The following is a 20,251-nucleotide window of genomic DNA, read 5'->3' as shown; positions in this document are numbered from 1 at the left end:
GTTTATTCAAACTTTTTACCAAAGTCTGTTGTTTATCTAAGACGTCCTTTCCCACAATATCCTTTTATTTCAAAATACTGAAACCTTTTTTCAAAGAATCACTCGTGCTGTCAATCAAAACGCAGGAGGCGGGGCTAAAATACAATCGACTGATTCCTCTATACATGCCTAGCAGACGTCGTAATGCCGTAATTTCCGCTAATACGTGCCTGCGAAGGAAACAAAAAACAAACGTCCGGGGGACAAAATAATATTTTCGAAGTCCTTCGAAAGGTATACAGTTGTGTAGCAAGACCAAACAGGCCTTTAGTAGAAGAGGTGATTTATCCAGCCGTGTGGTAAATTAAGGCAGGGCCTAGAAGTTTCAATCCAGATGTGGAAAGAAACGTTGAAAATCGAGTACAAGGTAAGCAAACATACACATTAAAATGCACCATTTTGCGTATGAATGGTCAATATAGTAGGATTATCCATGTTTATGCTATGGGTGACTTCCCGCAAAGCATAGGACAAGTTGTAAGGGTAAGTGCTAATGGCCCCATTTTTAAGTAAGCTAGGTGTGCCTTATATCATGACACAAATACTCCCAAAATACGACTGCGGGAATACTAAAAGCATACTAAAAAGACACTGCTATGGAAATACTTAAAAAATACCTCTACGATACTACACTACAGAAACAATATGATGTAAATTAGTACTAAAATAATACAACAGTAATACTGTACAAATCTACAGCTTTACTACAAAAAAATTCTACTATGGAAATACTACAAAAGTACTACAGAAATGCTACAAAAATACTGCTGCAGAAATACTACAAAATACTACAAAAATAAAACTAGGTAATACTGCGTTAATACTAGAGAATTACTACAAAATTCTGACTGCAGAAATACTCCAAAAATACTAAACAATTCCAACCATAGTAATATTGGTCGGTTGGTTGATTGGATCCATTCACCACTAGGGTCGTAAGGGCTCCATTTCCTATGGTGTGTCTTGGGGAAGTACAACTTGGTGGCACTCATCCCTCTCCAGGCCAACATGTTTCCACCCAGTCTTGAACCAGGTATTACGCATGTTAGGCGAATGTGCGAACCAAATATCAAATGTAGTGCCTAAAACATGGATCTAATGTGTTATTTTGGTTTAATTGTAAGTTTTTCAAAACCACTTTGGTGAAACTAATCTATTTACAAACAAATATAAATAAATTTGGAATAGAATAGTCTTTATTGTCATTTAAATCAACCTTGTGAAACAATGTATGCAACGAGATTAGACATTGCATTCCAGGGTACAGACTTCAAAGAGAAAAAAGAGAAAAGACAATCAGGATAAATAGGTAAAATAGAAAAAACAACAGGGTCTGAAAAGTATTTTACTGTTGTGATGTTGCCCGATGATCCACTGCTTGACTCATTTCCGCGGAAGCTGAGCTGCGTTTTCTTTACTTTGTTCATTTTACAGCTTCCTTCACTTGCCAACCATCGATTCAGTAATCTTCAATTTCCTCGCGGCTGTTCGGTTACCATGTTCTTCCGCTTAGCGTAGAAGTCAACACACCATGGCGCACAAAAACCCAGAAAGCATTCAATGGAGGGAAAGTGAGGATATGGATTTGATTAACATTTTGGGGGACAACTCTGTTCAGCCTCCGGTAGCACAATAACTTTTAAATTGCTAGTTACGCTACGATGCATTTCATGTGGCGTCACGTGTCCTCTTCTACGCATGTGGGACATTTGTGGGGTTTAAATTTAGTCTCCGACCCCTGGTCTAGACCAGCACCTTTTAAACCAGCACTGATTGTCATGATTCCTGATTAGCATCACCTGTGCCCGCTCATTTAGCGCCAGCTGCTGCGGGCTATCTGTCCCTTTTTAAGCTCAGTCCTTTCACTCTCCAGTTGTCAGTCTGTCAGCAAACCTCTGTTTTTCCACCCGTCCGTTCCTGATCTCCCCGTTTGTCTCCGGCTCCGACCTGTTTTTGATCCTGACCACGTTTGCTCTCCCGTCCCGGCTTACAACCCTTTTTTGATCCTGACCACGTTTATGCTCTCCTGTCCCGGCTATCGACCTGTTTTTCTGTCCATTACACCACCATCTCACGCTTCAGAAGATCCACTTCCATATTCGGATCACGAACCGATAGCGTGAACGGCTTGCTTCCCGCGTCCAGCGAGCACCGGATCATGGGCGCTGCCCTTCCTCTTTCTATCAATAAACTTAACGCTACACATTTGAGTCCTGATTCCGTTCATGTCATGACATTGTTGGCCAAAGACTTTGATACCTTTATTTAGTTTTTGTCAGGGAACTTTGTGGGTTTATCAGAATGTTTAGCAGTTATGAAATGTGCTAAATTAGGATTGATGTGTTGTGTGCATGTAATATTTCAACATGTTTATAAACAAAAGTTCACACTAGAAAACATTCTTACTAATGTTTGCCATTGACGTCAATAATTCAACACAGTCAACTTTTAAAAAAATGAATTCATGCCGCGGCACAGTTTTCAGCACAAACCGGTAATTTAGAAAAACAACCGAGAAGACTGAAGACTGCATGAAATGGCACCAAAAAAAAATGTATATTCTGCAGTTTACCAGTTGCAAATAGTGTCCTGAGAGTTTGCCACTAGAGTGTGGGTTAGAGTTCGAGTTGTTGTGTGTTCAAAAAACTAGTGCCGACTGTGTCGCTCTCCAATGAAGCCAAATGTGTTCTATGCATTTTTCTACACCGAGGAGTGAACCAATTCCCAAAACAACTCAGTACACTTGGCGGAAGGAGGAAGCCGCACATAGCTACCGTGACCCTGAGGATGAAGATTTGATTGGATTTAGGGATTTGGAGTCAAACTGATAGTTTCTTAATCATGTTCTTTATGTTTGAGTTATCTGAATAAATGTTACATCGTTACTGGTATTAAGAAGTAATCATGTAACGTAACATTCGTATGCCGTACAAACTTATTCAGCGCGTTGCTCTCTTTTATTTTAAATTGCCTTTTAAGATGACATGTACGTTTTTGGTTTTGACTTTTATCAAATAAATAACCCCAACCCTAAATTGTTTGGTTTCCTTTTGTTAACAAAATTTAAAGTGTACAAATTGACTGCCATTTTCCATTTTTCTTAACAGGTTCTAAAACAACAACAACAACAAAAAAGCAATATTTTTTTCCAATTTCTGGATGACAATGCTCTTGACACAATAAAATGAGGTTTGCAGTTCCGGAAATTACTTTCACATTTTGGTCTTTTTTTGTTTTTGGATTTTTGTTATTTTGTCCATGAGAGAGTCAGAAATCATGTTATGAGTGATTACTTTTTGCCCTTTTTTAAAATAAAAAACAAAACTTTCAAATATCTGGCAATATGTCCCATTACTATGTGTTTAGAAATTGTACTAACAGTTAAAAAACAAAAAAGAGAGAGACATGTGTTAGTCTTGAAGGAAGGTACATTGAAATAATAACAATAATAATGTACATCAAATACAAACATATCAGTGGATAAAAATGTAGAATAGATAACAAATACATGACCAACCAACTCATTGCCCATTTGACAATCAAAACTAATAAAGTAATGTTCGAAGGATCCAAGTGTTGTTGTTGTTTTTTTCATTATTGATATTATGGTTACAGACAACAAAAAAATGCTTAAGAAAAAGCAGTATTTTATGCAGACAAACTTCCTTCTTCTAACCCTCTCCTACCAATGCCCCAGATAATCCTTTGTGGGAAGTTGCTGCCATCTTGTGGGTGTTTTAGAAAACGACTTTGATTTCATTTCATTGAAATGAAGGGTTTTAAGTCCGTGTTCTCTTCTTTCATGGAACCGTTTGAATTTCCTCTTCTAGCCCAACGGTTTGGGAGTTATGGTAATAGAAATGGCATTTGTCAAACGGGGATGCCGGTGCTCCCATGGTAATTAAAGGGATAAGAAGACAGTATGGTCGTTTCTCAATTCCTGTACTCATGGACTGCATCGGACGAGACCAGTTTGTTGGTAACCGCTTTCATTTTGCTTTTGTACTTATTTTCTGAGGAATCTGTAACTACGAAAATTGTGAATAACATGAAGAATATGTTCAAATACTCAATTTTTCGTGAAGTTTGTTCTGGATATTTGGATATTTCATGTGGTGTCGCCCAGGGGTCAGTGTTGGGCCCGAAATTGTTGCACAGTAAGGATTATTCATCAAGTCAATGATTTGGAACACATTTTTTATACAATCAAAACTTTAAAAATTAGCTGCAAAGCGGCACACAGCTTTGCAGCTAATTTTCTATTTATTACTGTTTATTTGTCTTATTTTGCTTTCTCATGAGTGTCTTTAACACAATTACTGTGATGTGTAATAACAACCGACATCCAAGAAACAACTTGGCTGAACGGGGACATCTTGTGGCAATTACTACATAGACTTCAGCTAAGTTAAAAGACCCAGCTCAGCTGACGCTTGGTCTTTTAAATATTAGATTGCTTGCTCCTAAAGCTTTATTTGGTAATGATCATAAACTGATTGGTCCGTGTGAAACTTAGTTGAGACCTGCTAAATGAGACAGCCCTGGTTAAGGTAACCAATGACCTTCTACTGCCAATGGACTCTGATGCTTCATCACTGTTGCTGCTGCCAGACCTTAGTTCTGCCTTTGACACTGTGGACCATAATATCTTAATAGATTGGCTGGAAAATGGATTGGTCTCTCAGGAACTGTCCTCTCATGGTTCAGATCCTATCTCTGAGATAGGACGCATTGTGTTATATATGGTGAAATGACACCTGAGCCCTTTAGTGTTAGTTAATCTTGTGCCTTAACTCTGAAGAGACCGAAATGTTAGTTATTGGTCCATCTAAATACCATGACTTGTTCTCAAAAATTTCTCTGAACATTGACAAATGTAATATCATCCAGAGTGACTCAGTCAAAAATGTAGGTGTCATATTTGACCCCAATCTGTCCTTTCAAACACATGTTAAGAATATTACTAGAACAGTTTTTTTTCCATCTTCGCAACATTGCAAAAATTCATCCTATGCTGTCTCATTCGCATTATAATTCATGCGTTTGTTACCTTCCGTCTCCAGTACTGAAATGCACTACTCTCCGGTCTCCCGAAGTCCAAAATCAAGAGCCTGCAGCTGGTGCAAAATGCTGCAACGAGGCTTTTAACCAAGACAAGAAAGTTTGATCACATTACCCTTATTTTAGCTAACCTGCATTGGCAATTATCTTAAGATGTGATTTTAAAATTCTGTTGGTATTACACAAAATCATGAATGGACTTGCTCCCTCATATCTTTCAGATTTAATTTCCTCCTATGTGCCGGTCCGGAGCCTTTTGCTCTGAAAATGCTGGTCCACCACTGATCCCAAGAGCCAAGAAGAGATCCGCAGGTTCGAGAGCGTTCTCCATTCGGGCCCCGGTGCTGTGGAATGCTCTTCCCCCTGAGATTCGATCTGAAACCTCAGTCTAAATCTAGGCTTGAAACACACTTCTATTCTATAGTATATGAGTATATGAATAATCTATATTTTATGTTGACTATATGTGTATTATTTGTTATTGCAACATCCACTGCAGCCTGGTCATTCTGGAAGGGGGATTACCTCATGTGCAGTCCCTTTTCAAGCTTTCATCATTTTCCTCCTGTTGAGGTTTTTGAGTTTTTCCTTGCCCTCATGTATGTTTTAGATCAGGGGATGGTGTAATAATAGTCTGTGGTTTGCAATAAACTGTGGTCTGTGCAGCCCTTTGAGACTCTTTATGATCAAGGGCTATGCAAATAAACATGACTTGACTTGTGGCGTTCCGGAGGGTTTAGTACTTGGCCTCTTTCTTTTTACCATTTACATGCTTCTATTAGGCGATATTATTCATAAGTATAATATCAGTTTCCATTGCTACGCAAATGACACTCAACTTCTTTCAGATTTAATTTCCCCTTATGTTCCGGTCTGTAGCCTCACTCTAGATTTCACAGTGAGGAGATGATAGGCTGACATATTTTATACTGAATATTTTCCACTAAATGTAAAATATGTCACTTGATTGAAATATTGGGCAGTCAGTCTGGCATTGGACCAATTTTCATTTCTTTTTTTTTCTCTATTTCTTCGGGCCAACATTAACCTCTCCATTCAGTTTTAAAGACCTTACCCTGGGATAAGATTATGGTTGGTGCAGAAGAAGGAAAGGCAGGAAAAGCATTCCTACTATGTCAATTGTAACCTCTCCATTCATTTAAAAATATGCAACTTTCAGGATAAAGAAAATGAGGAACGCTTCACGAATTTGCGTGTAAGATTATGGTTGGTGCAGAAGAAGGAAAGGCAGGAAAAGCATTCCTACTATGTCAATTGTAACCTCTCCATTCATTTAAAAATATGCAACTTTCAGGATAAAGAAAATGAGGAACGCTTCACGAATTTGCGTGTCATCCTTGCGCAGGGGCCATGCTAATCTTCTCTGTATCGTTCCAATTTTAGTATATGCGAAGCCGAAGCGACGCAATGGAGAAGAGTTTCCGTGCCGTATATATAGAGTGCAGCTTACACTACGGTTCAGAGTCACGGTGTTATACCGACACATCCCGTTTTCGCTGTAATTCAATATAGAATCATTTTATGGAAGCTGGCTGAAAAATAAATATCCACTGTTGAGACATTTTATGAGTAAAACCCACAAAATAACTTGTAAACATTCTAAAACGCCAGCCTAAATCCTCGGGCAATTTGATTGGTTGAGCAGTAGGGGTGGGCGGATCTCTGTACACATAGCACTCCTCCCTCTGCTACTCCGCGTGAGTGGGTCAGGCACACTTACTGTATATTCATGCGTTTGTTACCGCCTGTCTCATTTACTGTAATGTACTACTCTCGGGTCTCCCGAATTCCAGCACCAAGAGCCTGCATCTGAAACAAAATGCTGCAGCTAGGCTTTTACTTCATCACATTACTCCGATTTTAGCTAACCTGCATTGGCTTCCTGTCAGTTTCAGATGTGATTTTAAGGTTCTTTCGGTATCATACAAAATCATGCGTGGAAATATTCACATTATTGTGTTTAGAGACTTTCCCAATTTCTAATAATATCAATGAAAATGAGTGCAATAAGATCAGCAGCAACAAACGAGTTTGAACATTTTTTATTGACACTTTTAACAGCAATTAAACATATCCACAACTTCATTATATCATATTCTAACAATATGAGGTTTGAACAATTTTTATCGACGCCTTCAACAGCAATTAAACACAAATGTCATATTGAAATATAATATTGTGAATGTGCTTGATTGCTGTTGAGATTGACAAGTTTGTTTTCTGTTAATAGTGTCAATGAATTTGTTCAAACCATTAATTGCTGTTAAAAATGTTGAAAAAATTGTTAAAATGTCATATTGTCAGATATAACGAAATTGTGAATATGCTTAATTGCTGCTAAAATTATCGAGAAAAATTGTTCAAGCCTCACATTGTTTGTTTGCTGTTAATAGTGTCAATAAAATTGTTCAAACCAAAAAATATCATATTCTAACAATATGGATCATTATGGAAATGGGATTGTTGGAAAATAAAAAAAGCCAATGTGTACAGGGTAATACTATTGTGCAGGGGCACAGCTCTGTCTTCTCAAGTGGGATTTCTTCCCACCCTCCCAAGCAACATCCTCCAGTCCTCTGCCTGGGATGCTCGGGTGAGTCCTCTCCCTTCTTGTTCCCACCTTCGACAACCACCCGAAGAGCCAGGCCGTTGCTGCCGGGACCCTCACAGTGGAGCTCCGGTTCCCTCCTCCAGGTGGACGCAGACGACTCTTCTTTATGGCATGTCCTAGGCTTGCCGCTCGCAGATTGTATGGTATTTGCAGCAACAAATATTCCCAAAGACATCGTTTTTTTGGTTTGAACAATTTTATTGACACTATTAACAGCAAATAAACAATGTGAGGTTTGAACAATTTTTCTCGACAATTTTAACAGCAAATAAACATATTCACAATTTCTTTATACAGTGGAACCTCGGTTTTCGAACGCTTCTCAGTTCGAACAAATCGGTGTTCGACCCAAAATTTCAGGAAATTCTTGCTTCGCTGTTCGGTCAAAAAAATCGGAGTTCGAACGCCGGTAATGCCTGAGTGCGTACGCTAGAGTGCGATGCTGAGCGGTGTATGGGTGTAGATCGCCCCCACCCCTCGTGACCAACTGTTATCACGTGCGCACTTGCCTCTTTTTGCTTTCGCTTTTAATATCAGTTGAACTGAGTGTTTTAGCCCCTAACTATGCCTCTGAAGAAGGTCGGTGCAAGCAGGACAGGTGAAAAAAGAAAAGTTGTTTGTACAACTATTGCCTTTAAGAAAGACATAATAGAGTTTCCGATCTTGCTAGGGAATACAGCATGAGCCTTCTGCTGACCACCACAAAGGTAAGAAATCCTAATCATAATTCTTTTCTTTATCCTTTTTTTTTTTACACGTTCGTGTTTGCGTAATCTTTCGTACGGAAGATTACGATAACGCGAACGTACGATTAGCCTGGGTTAGCTTTATGATTCGAAGTAAACATTCAGGGTGTTGGAACTGAGCCCAAAATTCAGGGTGTTGGAACGTAGCCCCATTTCCGATGAAGCGCTAGCCACTTGTGGTGCTAAATGACTTCTAAACGACCTGATTTTTTTTTTTTCACACGTTCATGTTAGCGTAATCGTTCGTACGGAAGATTACGCTGACGCGAACGTATGATTAGCCTGGGTTAGCTTCATGTTTACGTTAAACATTCATGGTAAACATTCAGGGTGTTGGAACGGATTAAAACGATTTACATAATTTTTAATGGGAAAATCGATTTCGGAGATTGAACAAATCGGTTCTCGAACAGGGTTCTGGAACGGATTGTGGTCGAGAACCGAGGTTCCACTGTATCTGACAATATGACGTTTTAACAATTTTTCTGACATTGTTAACAGCAATTAAACATACAATTTCATTATATCATATCCCAACCGTATGAGTTTTTATCGACACTTTTAACAGCAATTAAATACATTCACAATTTCATTATACCATATTCTAACAATATGAGGTTTGAACAATTTTTATCGACACTTTTAACAGCAGTTAACCAATGTGTAAAGGGCAATACTATTGTGCAAGGGCATAGCTCTGTCTTCTCAAGTGGGATTCATTCCCAAAGACATCGTCTGTGATTAGTGCAAGTGGCTAAGGAGTAGGAGGGGATACAAGTGTGCCTGTTTCACTCACGCAGAGTAGCAGAGGGAGGTGTGCTATTTGTATAGAGATACGCCCACCCTTACTGCTCACCCAATCAAATTGCTCTAAAATCTTGGCTGGCGTTTTAGAATGTTTACAGATTATTCAGTAGGTTTTACTCATAAAATGTCTCAACAGTGGATATTTGTTTTTTAGCCAGCTTCCATAAAATGATTCTATATCGAATTAGAGCGAAAACGGGATGTGTCGGTATAACACCGTGACTCTGAACCGTAATGTAGGCTATACTCTATATATACGGCACGGAAACACTTCTCCGTTGCGTCGCTTCGGCTTCGCATATACTAAAATTGGAACGATACAGAGAAGATTAACATGGCCCCTGCGCAAGGATGACACGCAAATTCGTGAAGCGTTCCTCATTTTCTTGACCCTAACCTGAAAGTTACATCTTTTTAAATGAATTGAAAGCTGGAATAAGAGCTTGCTCTGTCCACTCCACGCATTGGCCCGGTATTGCAGTACCTCCGGGAACAGTGCATTAGCAATGATCGCAGCAAGGCTTTAGGGCTAGGACCTTAGCTTGGCCTTTTGGCTGAGAGTAAGTGTCCCAGCTCCTAGGCTTTGTAGCGTATTATGAACTGACCGATAACGGATAATGGATAATGAATAACGAAGATAGAACAATAACCCTTAAAAACCCCAAAACCCCACAATTGATAATATTGGAAAGCTTTTCCAACTTCTCATTCTTAAACACTCCAAAACCTCAACATGGGGAAAATGAAGAAACCTTGAGAAGGGACCGCACCTTAGGTGATCCCCCTTCCAGGATGACATATATTATACTGAATATTTTTCACCCAGCATAAAATATGTCACTTGATTAAAATACTGGGCAGTCGTTCTGACATTTGACCATTTCTGACACATGTTCGAGTTGCAGAGCAGTCTATGCTAAGGCGTTTCCAATTTACTCCAAGTGGGACAGTGCTTTCTATTTGTTGGGACATAGTGCCATCTAGCGGTCATATCCTCTATAACAACAATGACGCCAAATAACATATCAGGGGGTTAAGGGTTATTGTTCTGTCTTCTTTATTCATTATCCATTATCTGTTATCGGTCATATCATAATACGCTACAAAGCCAAGGGGCCGAGTCAAGGTCTTAGCCACAGAGCCATGCAGCGATCAGTCCGAATGCCTTTCTTTTTTTGGTTTGAACAAATTTATTGACACTAAAAACAGAAAACAATCATGACAATCTCAACAGCAATTAAGCACATTCACAATATTATATTCCAATATTACGTTTTTAACAGCAAACACAAAGTGAGGTTTGAACAAACCTTCTCGAAAATCAAACATATTCACAATTTCATTATTCTTCCCCGGAAAGCGGTCATCCTAGGACTAAGATGTTGCATGTTTGATTCCTGGCTCCTTCAGGTTAAATGCATGGTATGCCTGACGTCGCTATCGGTTTGTAAGCGAATGGGTTGGTGTTAAGCACATTGTAAAGCGCGTTGGGAGGTCTTCAGTGACTTGAAAAATGATGAATAAATACAGACAATTTATACTTAAATTATTTTACATTTTATTAGTATTTTAACTGTTTGTCAATGCAATATCCGCTGCAGCCTAGTCATCCTGGAAGAAGGATTACCTCATGTGCGATCCCTTCTTAAGGTTTCTTCATTTTTCTCATGGTGATGTTTTGAGTTGTTTTTCTTTGAGTTTTTCCTTTCCCTGATGTTTTAATTGTAAATGGTCAGCATTTTTATAGCGCTTTTCAAGTGACTGAAGACCTCCCAAAGCGCTTTACAATGTGCTCCACACTTTCCCTTTTTACACACACTAACTAACCGACAGCCATGCAAGGCAACTACTTGCTCATCAGGGGCATTAGGGATTCAGTGTCTTGTCGTTTTTGATCAGATGCTGTCATAATAGTCTATAGTTTGCAATAATTTCGTTGTCACAATATGTTATCCCATTTTGTAACAATGACAATAAAGGTATATTCTATTCTATTAGTAAGGGCGTCACAAATAAAGATTACTTGACACTAGACTCTCCATTCAGTTTTGAAGACCTAACTCTTGGAGGAGATCATGGTTGGCACAGAAGAAGAAATTGCAGGAAAAGCATTCCTACTTTGTGGATTGTAAGCTTTCCATTCATTTAAAAAGATGTAACTTTCAGGTTCAAGAAAATGAGGAACGCTTCACGAATTTGCGTGTCATCCTTGCGCAGGGGCCATGCTAATCTTCTCTGTATCGTTCCAATTTTAGTATATGCGAAGCCGAAGCGACGCAACGGTGAAGAGCTTCCGTGCGGTATATAGAGAGTAGAGCTTCTACTACGGTTCAGAATCACGGTTTTATACCAACACATATTAATTTCGCTATGGAATAATTTAATGGAAGCTGGCTAAAAAATGAATATCCACTGTTGAGACATTTTATGAGTAAAACCCACAGAATAATCTGTAAACATTCTAAAACTCCAGCCAAGATTCCAGAGTAATTTGATTGGTTGAGCAGTAGGGGTGGGTGGATCTCTGTACACATCGCACTCCTCCCCCTGCTACCCTGCGTGAGTGAGTCAGGCACACTTGTATCCCCCCTTCTTAACCACTTGCACAAATCACACAAGATGTATTTGGGAATATGTATTGCTGCTCATTTTATTGCACGCATTTTCATTGCACTATTTTTAGAAATTGGGAATATTTCTATGTGCAATATTGTGAATATTTTTGCCTTCATAGTCTGATCCTCTGAACTTATTTTCTCTTAATAGTCTATAATAGTCATGTCAAGTCAAGTTATGTTTATTTTTATAACCCTTAGTCCAGGGGTGGGCAAACCTTTAGACTAGAGGGCCACAATGAGTTCTAAAATTTGACAGAGGCGCCGAGCCAAGAACAGATGAAATGAAATGAAATGATCTGCATTTTATATAGCGCTTTTCAAGTCAATGACTTCCCAAAGAGCTTTACAATGTGCTCCACATTTCCCAACAGCGGCCTTGCAGCCATGTAAGGCGCTAACCTGCTTATTGGGGGTATAAGGGGTTCAGTGTCTTACCCAAGGACACTTCGACATGTAACACGGATGAGCTGGGATTCGAACTGGAATCCCTTGATCCCAAGATGAGCGCTCTACCTCCTGAGCTACTGCTGCCCCGATGGATTCAGTGTTATATAAACTACATACAGGATTTGACCTATTAATGATTAATTTAATTACATTTCAGTTGAATAAACACAACAGGAAAACTCACCATCAGTTTCAGTGGGAACAGTGTTGTTGATCTCCCTGTTTTGTCAGGGCATCAAAGTCTGGAGTAAGTTTTGTTGTGGCGATTCACAGGATAGATCTGAAGTGTTGGTCAGTTATCTTGGATTTGTGACGGGCTTTGTTCATGTTCACAACACTGAATGTCTGTTCACATACAAAAGTCGAGCCAAACAAGGCCAGCATCTTCTGTGCTGTCCTCCATAGGTTTGGAAAGGAGGCTTCGTTCAGTGAAGCATAAAAGTCGTTAAGTTTAAAAGTGTTGAAGTGGCGTCAGACTGAAGATCGATCAGTTCCAAATGCACCTCATGTGGTACTGTTTCAGGGTCTTGTGAGAAGGGACAAGACACGAGCTGAAGTGACTCATCAATGTTTTCAAAATCAGAGAACCGGCGACTGAATTCTCTGTGCAGGTCATCCAGTGATTTGCTGTACAGTGGAACCTCGGTTCTCGACCATAATCCGTTCAATTTCTTTGTACGGAAACAGATTTGCACGATCACCGAAGTCGTTTTTTCCCATTAAAAGTAATGTAAAATTGTTTTAATCCGTTCCAACACCCTAAATGTTTACCGCGAAAGTAAACATGAAGCTAACCCAGGCTAATCTTACGTTCGCGTTAGCGTAATCTTCCGTACGAAAGATTGCGCTAAAATGAACGTGTAAAAATAAAAAAATCAGGTCGTTTACACGTCATTTAGCACCCGAGTCTCCACAACAAGTGGTGAGCTGTTAAAGGATAAAGAAAATAATTATGAGTAGGATTTCTAATCCTTGGCGGTTGTCTGCAGAAGCCATGCTGTATTCCTGAAAGAAGGGAAACTCGCACACCTTCTTCATATTTTGCTATTATTTATTTCTTAAATGCAATAGTTGTACGCACTACTCTTTTTTCACCTATAGCAACTTTGCTGCTTGCACCAACCTTCTTCCGAGGCATAATTAGGAGTTAAAACACTCCCTTCACCGCTTTTGAAAAACGAAAGCAGAGAAGGAGTGCGCGTTGCCGTGACAACAGTTCTTCATGAGGGGTGGGGGCAATCTACACTCGTACGCCGCTCAGCATCGCCCCTAGTGTACCGGCATTCAAACTCCGATTTTTTGAACGAAAAGCGAAGCAAGAATTTCTCTAAATTTTTGGTCGAGAACCAATTTGTTCGAACTGAGAGGCGTTCAAAAACCGAGGTTCCACTGTATTTCTTTGCATACCGCGTCGCCTCCTTCTGAGTGTCAAGTGTGGGGAAATGAGTGAAGGATGTGTTCGCAACTTGCCTGGAGAATAAAATGAGCTTAGATTTGAACGTTGTAACATGTTTGTACATGTCGTGGACAAACTGATCACATTCAGCTCATTCAAATGTGAAAATATGTCCACAGCAAACATAAAATCACAAAGCCAGTTCTGGTCTCGTAGCTCAGGAAATTTGTCAGATTTCTCATTGCACTCTAAAAATCCTAAAAATCATTCAGGTCCCAAATGCGTTGAAACACTTTGCCCAAACTTAACCATCAGACATGAGAATGGTAAAGTAAGTCCCGATGATCCGCATCAATTTCCTCCTGGAACGTGATGAACTAACGATGCTGGAGTCCCCTGCGTGTATAAAGTTCACAAGTTTTACAACTGGATTCACAACATGGTTAAGCTGTAATACAGACTTGCAAAGTGATTCTGATGGATGATACAGTGAAGGAAAATAACATCCTTTTCAGGGTTTTCCTCTTTTACTCTATCCTGGATTCGTTTCAGCAGCCCAACGTTTTTTCCTGTTAAATTTTGTGATCCATCCGTCGTGACATTGGCAAGTTTACTCCAAGGTAGTTTATGTTTCTCGATTGCAGCAGACACCTTGTCATACAAATACTCTCTCCGCGTTGTTCCCTTCAGGGACTCCATGGTCAAAAACTCCTCCGTTATTTCAAAGCTGTCATTTATTCCTCGGATAAAATTTAGGAGCTGCGCTGTGTCTTTCATGTCATTACTTTCAGTTAATGCTACATCCATTGCAACCTGGTCATCCTTTTTATCTTATCTTTCATTTTTATTTCACAATGTACTTTAAAAATGTGACATGTTGACAATGTCTGTGTATTGGATGTCAATGCCACATTAATTGCACACCTGGTCATCCTATTTATTTTATATTTTATATTATACTTTCATATTTTATTGGTATTTCAATTGTCCTCCCAATGCTTTTGTCAATCAGTTTAATTTTTATGCCTAAAAGAAACGTGCTGTTACAAATGGACCGAGCCATCTTTCGCTTTGTCTGGGGCTCAAAGTGGAAAAGGATAAAAAGAGATACAATGAAAAAGAAAAAGGAAAAAGGGGGGAAAGGAGTGCCTGACCTCCAGCTTTTCCTGGGAAGCAAATATGTCTCTCTCCACTTCCAAAACGCTGTGGGCCCACCCAACAACCCGAAAAGTCAAGCAATGACCCGTTTTTGGATGGGCTCATATTTGCGGAAGCTAAAGCTTGTACCAGACAATCGTTTGATTCCAGTTTCGTTTAACTTGCCACCAACACATCTCTTTATTCGGGCTTTTTTGAAGAAGTTTGATTTGGAAACACAAGAATGTCACACTTTACAAAACCACAGGGCCCTTATTGCTATTGTGCAAGAGCGAGCTACAGTAAGCCCTGTGCGGGGGCTTGCGTTTGGCGAATCCACAACGGTTTGGAGCAACGTCAATCATCCTGCCCTCCCAAACAGACTACGAGACTTGTCATGGATGGTGGCTCATGAAGTTCTCCCAGTCAGAGCTGTAATGCACCACCGAGGAATGTCAGCGACTTCGACGTGCCCTCGACCTGGCTGTGGCGCCCAGGAGTCGGTGAGGCACCTTTTTTGTGAGTGCAGCGCTGCCAAGGTCTTGTGGACAATGGCCGAACAACTAGGAAAGTTCCCGGACTTGCCAGCAGGAGAGGTCCCTGATGCACAGTACGTGCTTTACGGGGTGAGTCGGTCGAGGAGGCATCGGAACGACTTTGCCAGGGACTGGCTCACTCTCGCCGCCATTAAGGACGCCATCTGGACCTCCAGAAACCTGCTGGTATGGAGGTGCAGGCAGATCCCCCCCGTGGCTGTGCTCCAAATGGCTGCAGATACCATACAATCTGCGAGCGGCGGGCCTAGGACGCAGCCATAAAGAAGACTCGTCTGTACCCACCCGGAGGGGGGAGCCGGAGCTACGCTGTGGGAGTCCCGGCAGCAACGGCCTGGGTTGTGGAACCCAGAAGGGAGAGGACCCACGCAGAAGGGAAAGGACCCACACAGAGGACTGGAAGAATGCTGCTTGGGAGGGTGGGATGGCAGAGCTATGCCCTTGCACAATAGTATTGCCTTTTACACGCTGGTTAACTACTGTTAAAAGAAAATAACTCTGAAATTGTTTAATTGATGTTGGAAATGTCAGGAAAAAATGTTAAAACGTCATATCGTCACGTCATATTGTCAAATATAAAAAAATTGTGAATATGCTTGATGGCTGTGTTTTGCTGCTGTTGGTGTCAGTGGATTTGTTCAGACCGAGGACAATCGACTTTGGCCTGGACGGATCTATTGACACTAACAAAGATGTTATATAATGAAATTATGAATATGTTTGATTTTCGAGAAGGTTTGTTCAAACCTCACTTTGTGTTTGCTGTTAAAAACGTAATATTGGAATATAATATTGTGAATGTGCTTAATTGCTGTTGAGATTGTCATGATTGTTTTCTGTTTTTAGTGTCAATAAATTTGTTCAAACCAAAAAATTTCAATTGTTAGTCATTCTGGAAGGGGGATTACTCATGTGCGGTCCCTACTCAAGGTTTCTTCATTTTCCTCATGTTGAGGTTTTTGAGTGTTTCATCTGGAGGGACGAAAGCTTGACCAACTTGGGTACCGAGGTGCTTCACTCGTTTGGGTCTTTGGGCATTTGGGTTGGCCATGATCCCAAAAATGTTGTGTGTTTTTTTTTTGTTACTTTTTCCCCTTTTATTTTCTTTGTTTTTTTGTATGTGTTTGTCTTGGTGTCTGTCACCCCTCTCGAGGGATAGACAAGAATGAAAAGTGGGAAAAGCATTCCTGTTCTGTGAATTGTAACCTCTCCATTAATTTATTATTATTATTATTATTATTATGGGCAGCACGGCAGCGCAGTGGTTAGCGCTTGTGCGGCACAGTTCATGTCATGGGAACCTGTCGTGGGTTCAAATCCAGCTCCAGACTTCCTGTGCGGAGTTTGTATGTTCTCCCCGTGCTTGCGTGGGTTTCCTCCGGGCACTCCGGTTTCCTCCCACATTCCAAAAACATGCATTTCAGGTGGATTGGCCGGTCCAAATTGTCCCTAGGTGTGAATGAGCGAATGAGTTGTCTGTCCCTGTGTGCCCTGCAATTGGCTGGCAACCAGTTCAGGGTGTCCCCTGCCCATTGCCCGGAGATGGCTGGGATGAGCTCCAGCCCCCCCGCGACCCTAATGAGGATAAGCGGTACGGATGATGAGATGAGATTATTATTATTTAAAAGGATGTACCTTTCAGGTTCGGGTCAAGAAAATGAGGAACGCTTCACGAATTTGCGTGTCATCCTTGCGCAGGGGCCATGCTAATCTTCTCTGTATCGTTCCAATTTTAGTATATGCGAAGCCGAAGCGACGCAGTAGAATGATGTTTCCGTGCCGTATATATAGAGTGTAGCCTACATTACGGTTCAGAGTCACGGTGTTGTACCGACACATCCCGTTTTCGCTGTAATTCGATATAGAACAATTTTATGGAAGCTCCCTAAAAAGTGAATATCCACTGTTGAGACACTTTATGAGCAAAACCTGCAGAATAGTTTGTAAAAAATCTATAACGCCAGCCAAGATTACAGAGCATTTTGATTGGTTGAGCGGTAGGGGTGGGCGGATCTCTGTAAACATAACACACTTCCCTCTGCTACTCTGCGTGAGTGAGTCAGTATCCACTCCTCCTTTGCCACTTGCAGTTATTTGGCAATATTTGTTGATGCAAATCTTATTGCACGAATTTTCATTACACTATTATTAGAAATTGGGAAAATCTATAAGCATAATATTGTCAAGTCAAGTCAAGTCCAGTAATTTTTATTTGTATAGCCCTTAATCACAAAGAGTCTCAAAGGGCTGCACAGGTTATTGCATAGACTATTATTTCAGACTATTATTACACTATCCCCTGATCTGAAACCATCATGAGGGCAAGGAAAAACTCAAAAACCTCAACATGAGGAATTCTGATCCTCTTAATTTATTTTATCTTAAGATGAGATAAGATAATTCTTTATTCATCCCACAATGGGTTTGAACAATTTTATTGACACTTTTAACAGCAATTAAACACATCAAGTGTAGTATCTGTTCTTATCGCCTTTTGGCTAAGATCAAAGTTAATCAGCATTAGTATCTATTCATGGATTGATTTTTGTAACGGTGAGATGGAATAGGAGCTTGCTCCATCCACTCCACACATCGGCCCGGTATTGCACTACCCCCGGGAATGGTGCTTTCGCACTGATCGCTTCTTGGCCTTTTGGCTAGGATCTTGGCTTAGCCTCTTGGCTAGGATCAAGTGTCTCGGCCTGCTGGCTGTGAGGTGTATCATGATTTGACTGATAGCTCAGTAGCCTAGATGGTAGTGTGCCCGCTTTGAGACTGGGAGGTCGCTGGTTCGTGCCTCGGCCGAGACATACCTAAATGGTATAATGGCGGCGCCCTCTGGCTGCGGCTGCATCGACTCGCTACAACGGGTCAGGTGTATCGACATTTCGTTCTGTGTACATTGTTACAAAGAATGACAATACAAAGGAAATTATTATTATTATTAATTATTATAATGGATAATGGATAATCTACAATGGATAATGGACAATGACACACATTCACAATTTCATTATATCATATTCTAACAATATGAGGTTTGAACAATTTTTATTGACACTATAGACAGCAATTAAATACACTCACAATTTCATTATATCATAATCTAACAAGATGAGGTTTGAACAATTTTTATCGACACTTTTAACAGCAGTTAACCAATGTGTACAGGGCAATACTATTGTGCAGGAGCACAGCTCTGTCTTCTCAAGTGGGATTTCTTCCCACCCTCCCAAACAGCTTGGAAAATTTCCTTTGTTACAGCAGTAAGATAATGAGCAATGAATATCGAATATTAGCTAAGAATCGTCAAGTCAAGTCATGTTTATTTGTATAGCCTTTAGTCACAAGTAGTCTCAAAGGTAGTCTCATCTCCGCAACATTGCTAAGATTCGCTCCATGCTGTCAGAGTTTGATACGACGATTATAATTCATGCGTTTGTTACCGCTCGTCTCGATTACCGTAATGCACTACTCTCCAGTCTCCCGACGTCCAAAATCAAGTGCCTTCAGCTGGTACCAAATGCTGCAAAGAAGCTTTTAACTAAGACAAGAAAGTTTGATCACATTACCCCGATGTTAGCTAACCTGCATTGGTTCCCTGTCAGCTTAAGATGTGATTTTAAGGTTCTCTTGGTATTATACAAAATCATGCAAGGACTTGCTCCCTCATATCTTTCAGATTTAATCCCCCCCTACGTTCCAGTCCGTAGCCTTCGCTCTGAAAATGCGGGTCTACTATAAAGGCAGCACAATTTTGGGAAAAAAAAAAAGAATTTTCAGATCAGTATTGCAATTTCGATGCGATTTTACAAGAAAAGTGCAGTTTCTGTTCTTGTTTTGTCTATTTAAACCTGGTCATCCATTTTATTTTATATTGTACTGCAATTATGATATTTTACTTGTATTTGCATTGTTTTTATTGCAACATCTATTGCAGCCCAGTATTCCGGGAGGGATCACCTCATGTGCCTCCCCATCATCAAAATGTCTTCATTTTCCTCATGTTGAGGGTTTTGAGTGTTGAAGAAATGTGGGAAAAGCATTCCTAACCTGTCAATTGAAAGGTCTCCATTCATTTAAAAAGATGTAACTTTCACGTAAGAAAATGAGGAACGCTTCACGAATTTGCGTGTCATCCTTGCGCAGGGGCCATGCTAATCTTCTCTGTATCGTTCCAATTTTAGTATATGCGAAGCCGAAGCGACGCAATGAGGAATAGTTTCCGTGCCGTATATATAGAGTACAGCCTACATTACGGTTCAGAGTCACGGTGTTATACCGACACATCCCGTTTTCGCTCTAATTCGATATAGAATCATTTTATGGATACTTCTTAAGAAACTAATATTTAATTTTGTGACACCTTATGAGTAAAACCCACAGAATAAATGGTAAACATTCTAAAACGCCAGCCAAAGTCCCAGAGTAATTTCATTGGTTGAGCAGTACTGGTGGGCGGATCCCTGTACACATAACACATGCTACTCTGCGTGAGTGGGTCCTGTGTTATGCCGAGAAATGCATCCCTGCCGAGATTTGCATCCCCTCGCTACTATAACCACGTTTACCTCGTTTTATCTCACTTTTATATCACTTTTTGGGAATGTAATAGCGAACATATAACCAAAACCACTTCGTCTTGCATTTGTTGGGAATGTAATACAACTTAAACCATTCCATCTTTGTATTTGTTGTGAATGTAATCGAACGGTAAAGCACACCGTTTTGTAGTTTGAACAAATTTACGGACACTATTAAAAGCAAATAAACAATGTGAGGTTTGAACAAATTTTCTCGACAATTTTAACAGC

At 40.2% G+C, this 20,251-nt stretch overlaps 6 non-coding genes across 6 annotated transcripts; 2 read left to right on the top strand and 4 right to left on the bottom strand.

Moving 5' to 3' along the window:
* Window positions 1–6,421: 6,421 nt before the first annotated feature.
* Window positions 6,422–6,527, bottom strand: LOC148355293 (U6 spliceosomal RNA). Its single transcript, XR_015852370.1, has one exon. It is a non-coding gene; the product is annotated as a U6 spliceosomal RNA (small nuclear RNA).
* A 3,038-nt stretch (window positions 6,528–9,565) lies between these two features.
* Window positions 9,566–9,671, top strand: LOC148355292 (U6 spliceosomal RNA). Its single transcript, XR_015852323.1, has one exon. It is a non-coding gene; the product is annotated as a U6 spliceosomal RNA (small nuclear RNA).
* Window positions 9,672–11,457: 1,786 nt separating this feature from the next.
* On the bottom strand, window positions 11,458–11,563 carry LOC148355291 (U6 spliceosomal RNA). The gene has a single exon (XR_015852374.1). It is a non-coding gene; the product is annotated as a U6 spliceosomal RNA (small nuclear RNA).
* A 5,527-nt stretch (window positions 11,564–17,090) lies between these two features.
* Window positions 17,091–17,196, bottom strand: LOC148355290 (U6 spliceosomal RNA). The gene has a single exon (XR_015852373.1). It is a non-coding gene; the product is annotated as a U6 spliceosomal RNA (small nuclear RNA).
* A 681-nt stretch (window positions 17,197–17,877) lies between these two features.
* On the top strand, window positions 17,878–18,071 carry LOC148355289 (U2 spliceosomal RNA). Its single transcript, XR_015852334.1, has one exon. It is a non-coding gene; the product is annotated as a U2 spliceosomal RNA (small nuclear RNA).
* A 1,470-nt stretch (window positions 18,072–19,541) lies between these two features.
* Window positions 19,542–19,647, bottom strand: LOC148355288 (U6 spliceosomal RNA). Its single transcript, XR_015852372.1, has one exon. It is a non-coding gene; the product is annotated as a U6 spliceosomal RNA (small nuclear RNA).
* Between the last annotated feature and the right edge of the window lie 604 nt (window positions 19,648–20,251).

Source organism: Urocampus carinirostris, chromosome 12 (assembly GCF_059441175.1).
Source record: "Urocampus carinirostris isolate Australia breed hairy pipefish chromosome 12, RoL_Ucar_1.0, whole genome shotgun sequence".
Taxonomy (NCBI): domain Eukaryota; kingdom Metazoa; phylum Chordata; class Actinopteri; order Syngnathiformes; family Syngnathidae; genus Urocampus; species Urocampus carinirostris.
Note: the sequence above shows the minus strand (reverse complement) of the source record. Positions and strands in the feature narration are given on the sequence as shown.